Consider the following 6,000-nt stretch of genomic DNA (forward strand, 5'->3'; position numbering starts at 1 on the left):
AAAGATTAGCAACTGCTGGAACCACTGGCAGAGTCACGTAACAATTGCGGGAAGAGGAAGAATTAACATCTCTGATCGAATTCCTTCAATTTGAAAATTACCTTGTATTCTCAGTTTCTATGAAGATACTAGAGACTATAGATAATAAAATCTGGAGGAACACACAATCTGCAAGAGGGAAGATGTTTCATTCCTCCCATTGAAGCTGTAGCTGTAGAGTTGTAGGAATGCCAGAGAGCAATAGATGGGTTGAATCAGGTTAGTCTAATCCCAAGATACATCCTTAAGGTTCCACTTCTAAAGGACAATCACTGATCCCAATATTCCCATTGCCCCATCCATTCCCTTCCACCATCAACTCTGCAACCTAAACCTACCATGTTTTCTCAGTTCTGACAAGGGATCTCTGGCCTGAAATGTTAACTCATCCTCTTGCTGCAGATGCTGCCTAACTTGCTGAGTGTTTCCAGCATTTTCTGGTTCTATAGTGGGCTTACACTGCTCACTACTAACAGCAAAACATTGGGTCCTTATATTTCAGAGATACCTAGTTCAAACATTAATTTGCTGACAGAGAAAAGGCTAAAGTTTCAAATCAATGGCCCATCACCAATTCTGATGAAAGATTATCGATCTGAAATACCAACTCCCTTGATCTCTGGGGGAAATAGATTCAGCCCGGCTTGATGTCCATCTCCAGCACTTCTAGTTTTAAACTATACCTGGAATTGTGCAATGAGATAGGGCTGAATTAATGCCCTTATAATGAAGGTATCCCTTCATAATGAAAGTATCCAGAGAATATATTTAAAGTTTTACATGATAGTGGAAAGGCTGGGTCCAAGTCTTGAATAAAAGCAACTATGAGGTGATGAAAGAAAGTCAGCTACAGTGTACAAGCAAATTAGGTTAAGGGATTGGTCAATAAAGACGTAGTCCTAGACACCCCAAGGGACCTAAGAACTCACAGAAAAGAGACTTGGCAAACAGTAAAGAACTGAATGATGCATGGTCCAAAAAAAGTTAAGGATTATCTCAAAATATAGAAAATGTGCATTACAGAAATGTGGATTCCTTATCAGAAAACTAGTTTCAACATTAGAAAAGCAAAGAATGTCTGGAGATTAACATGGATGGAAAAACAAAACAAACTAGAAATATAAATTAGTAAAAGTTTCTGAACGTATTTAAAAGATCGAACAAGGGAGAGTTGAGTTTATTGAAAATGAGTCTAGAGATTTAATAATGAAAAGAAGGAAATAACAAATGAATTAAACATGTACATCAATTAGATATAGTTCAAGTCCAGGAAATATCTGTAAATTGGGATTTCGAAGGGGTGAAAGGAAGAACTCTTGGGAGAAAAATACTGAGAAAATGGTTTGAGATTGGGCTTGCATCCTCATGGACTTCATTTCAGAGGATCTGTCCTGGGCCCAGCATTTAAGTGCAATTATACTAAAAAAAAAAGCACAGCTGTGCCTCTACTTCCTTAGGAGTTTTGCAAAGATTTGGCTTGACATCTAAATCTTTGACAAACTTCTATAGATGTGTGATGGAGAATATATTGACTGGCTGCATCTCAATCTGGTATGGAAACACCAATGTCCCTTGAATGGAAAATTCTACAAGAAATATTGGATATGGCCCAGTCCATCCAGGTAAATCCCTCTCCACCAATGAGTACATCTATACAGTGTGCTGTCACAGGAAAGCAGCATCCATCATCAGTAACCCCAGCCAACTAGACCATTCTCTCTTCTTGCTGCTGCCATCACGGAGAAGGTACAGGGGCCTTAGGACTCACACCACCAGGTTCAGGAACAGTTATTACCTTTCAATCATTGGGATCTTGAACCAGAGGGGATGCCTTCATTTGTCCCATCATTGAAATGTTCCCTCAACCAATGGACTCGCTTTCAAGGACTCTTCTCACGTTCCTGATGTTTATTGCTTATTTATTTATTATTTCTTTGTTTTTGTATTTGCACAGCTTGTTGCCTTTTGCACATTGGTTGAACACCCAAGTTATTACATTGATTTTATTATGGTTATTATTCTATTATAGATTAAATATGCACACAAAAAGGAATCTCAAGGTTATACATTATGATATATAATTACTTTGATAATAAATTTACTTTGAACTTTGATTTCACCTTGGGTCTTAAAAGTAGTAATTTGGACTACAGAACAATTCAATAAGATTGGAACTCAACAAACAAGATACATTATTCTTGTTTGAATAAAAGTTTGAACCCACTTATTCAAACAAGAGAGAAAGAAAACAGGAACATGCAGGCTAACATCCAACATAGTGAAATTATTAGAAGCTATCACTGCAGATCTTAGAACATTCTGAGATGTCAGGCAGAGTCTACGTGATTCTGTGAAATGAAAATCAGCTTTAACCAAGCTTGATCACTTCGGAACAAAAAGCATTTTTTATGGTTGCACCTTTTATGAAATTGGCCACCTTAATCTTTCCATTAATTTTCTCACTTTAACTGCCCCCCTCCTAACATGCAGTAGTCTGCTCGCAGAGGACCAGATCCAATCCAAATCTGCTGATGAGGGTATTGATTTTGTTTGGAGAATTGACCTCTCTCTTATTGACAAACACAAGAAAATCTGTAGATGCTGGAAATCAAAAGTAGCACACACAAAATGCTGGAGGAACTCGACAGGCCGGGCAGCATCTATGGAAAAGAGTATACCGTTGCCTTTTTGAAGTAGGTGGAAACTTCCAACCATAGCAGTGAGAGGTTGAAAATGTCCTGCCAGTTGGGTGGCACATATTTTCAGAGCCTTACCAGGTACAGTACTCCATTGGGTCTGCTGCCTCACAAGGGTTCACCCTCTTGAAAGACAGCCCAACATTGGTCGCTGAGACAGAGATCACAGGGTGGCTAGGTGCAGCAGGGATCTTCACAGCTGTAGTTATAGTCTCCCTATCAAAGTGGGGATAAAAGGGGTTGAGCTGGTAGTGAAGCATTACTGCCATTTGGTTTCACTTTGCAGGAAGTGCAAACCCTGCCAGATTTGACTGCATCCACTGTTGCCTCCTACCTCACTTGTAATTGTCTCTTCGGCCTTGAAATGCTCATAACTGGTTTCCTTGTACAGACTTAAATGCCACAGATCTAGCCTTCAGCAGGTGATGAACCTCCTGGTTCATCCACAGCTTTTGGTCCATTCAGTTCCATTCCACCACCACCCTCTTTTGCCTCACAGAAACTCATTCTCAAATTGAACAACTCCTCCCTTAATTCTACTCTTCCATCCAATCAAAGGTGTAGCTATGGGAACCAAGCCTTGTCCAGCTCTGCAGGGTGTATGGAACAATTCTCATTTCAGCCCCAAGCTCCCTTCCTCACCTCTTCACATGACTTCCTGGTTCACTCCTCCATCTTCATCAACATCCACTCCCTTTTTCTTAGCACTTTCTAATGTGACAGCGTTAATGACTGTACTGGTGCTGCTTATTGCTTTCATACAGAATTTGAAATTCTCATCATCTTCACTGCCACTTTCCACTCTACTCTCATAAATTTAATCTCAGACTCTTCCCTTCCCGTTACATACCTCCATCTCAGGATGTAGATTAAGAAACAACAGATATCTTCTGCTCTTCTGATTTCTATATGCAATGGATTGTCCAGCATACCTTGCCCTATCACGATCTTCCCTTTAAGCATCAGGCTGCAATTTCCTGGATCACCTTTCCTTCACCTCAAAAAACCAAGACACCTTCCAAGCAACCTTTGCCCTTTTATCCTCCTCTCCTGCAATCCCATCCTGAGATTTCAATGCAAGTTTGCAGATGATACTACATCAGTGGGCCAGATTTTTTTTTATAACAAGTTGGAATACAGAAAGGGGATGGAGAATTTAGTCAGGTGGTGTCATGACAACAATCATTCCCTCGATGTCAGCAAACAAAATTACCAGTCACTGACTTCAGGATCTACATGCTCCTACCTACATCAATGGTGCTTCAAGTTCCGAAGAGTGAATCTCACCAATGGCTTGTTCTGGTTCAGCAACATAGATGCCATGGCCAAGATGGCTCACAAGTGCCTCAACTTCCTCAAGAGGCCTAAAGAAATTTGCCAAGTCCCCATTGAACCTTACCAATTTTTAAACAATACACCAAAGGAAGTATCCTATTGGCTTGAAACGGCAACTGCTCTGGAGAGAGTTGTGGACACAGCTCAGCACATCCCCTTCATGGATTGTCTATACTTCTTGCTGCCTCAGCAAAACAGCCAGCAAAGTCAAATATTCCTCTGAGACATTCTCTCTTCTTCCCTCTCCTATTGGGTAGAAGATACAAAATCCTGAAAGCACACATCACCAGGCTCAAGGCCAGCTTCTACCCCATTGCAATAAGACTTTTGAATAGTTCCCTAATACAATTAACTTTAATCTATCTCATTGAAATCTAGCACCTTACTATCTACCTGTACTGGACTTTCTCTGTAGTAGTTACACTTTATTCTGCATTCTATCATTGTTTTACCTAGTACTACTTCAATGCACTGTGAAATGAATTGATCTGTATGAACAATATGCAAGCCTCTGTACCTTGGTACATATAACAATAATAAATCAATTCCAATTCTAAATAAATGTTTAATAGTTTACATTAAACTTTGTCACAATTTCAGTTTGGCTAAACATGCACATTTGCTGGTTGCGGGGATGGAGAAGGCCACTGGCCTTTATATTTACCAAACTCATCATATTCAAGACAATGCCTAATAAAGTACAACAATAAATTGGTGGGGGGGGGGGGGAGAAGAGGAGTACCTGTGATCATAGATTTAGAGCAGGGGCTCTCAATCTGTCTTATGCCATGGAGCTTTGCCATTATCCCAGGGGGTCTGTGGTGCCCAGGTTGGGAATCCCTGGACCTGGGCCAAATGGGAGTCGCTTGGCTGACACTGTGGTTGGCATGGATGAGTTAGGCCAAAGGGCCTGTTTCCATGCTGTGTGACAAGGTAGTTTTGGAAAAATTATTATAACCTAAAGAGTTCACACAGCTGTGCATCTAATTGCAAACTTACTCAAACACAAGGGAACAAAAGAAATGCTAAATTAGAAACCAAAATACAAAAGGTGTACCCAATAAAGGCTCACAGTTTAATTATTTTGATTGATCATTTACATCTATGAGTTTATTTCTGTTGGAAGTCTGCAATGATAAACTTTTCTGGGCCTGACATTAGAAATGATATAGAAGATAAAGAAACACGTTTTCCAGGTATAATAAACTACAAGGCCATGTGCCATATACACATTACAGCAACGTGACAGTTCTCATTATCAGACATTAAGTGGAATCCAGAATTGATTTCATTGCACGTGTTACTGCTTACAAATTAGTATCACGTAAAAATATTCAAATAAGTATGAACTATTTGAAATGCAAATAAAAAGTACAGATCATGGAAATCTGAAAAGTAGTAACCGGTAGAAATACTCAGCATCTGTGGAGAGATGGTGTTAACAGCTTAATCAGAGCACTAACTGCTGTTCCACGAGTTAACACAAACTTTAACTAAAGTGACACCAATTGCTTTTTCGATGCAATTTAGTTTTAGTCAGCTGTGGAAGGCCAATAATTCATAACTATGCCAATTCACATATGTAAGTTTTTATTGTATGTATCCTACAATGGGTGGCGGGGTGGAGATATGTCTCTACCAAAGGAGGTGTAAGGTGCACCTTCCCTCCATTAGCCTGCAGGTCACCCTTGGGCAAGGTGCAGCATTTGCTTATCCCCCGATCAGGGTCACGTAAAGCCATGGGAGAAGGTGGTGGATGGTCATACAAGCATATCACGTCCTGATTACGCAACCATTGACACCAGGCACAGTCTCTGAAGAGTATTGCTAATGGCCGAGGTCACCTGTCTTGTAAAGACACTGCCCAGAAGGCTGTAATGGCAAACCACTTCTGTAGAAAAGTTTGCAGAGGTTTGTCATGAGTCAACAT

Source organism: Mobula birostris, chromosome 5, assembly GCF_030028105.1.
Source record: "Mobula birostris isolate sMobBir1 chromosome 5, sMobBir1.hap1, whole genome shotgun sequence".
Classification (NCBI taxonomy): Eukaryota; Metazoa; Chordata; class Chondrichthyes; order Myliobatiformes; family Myliobatidae; genus Mobula; species Mobula birostris.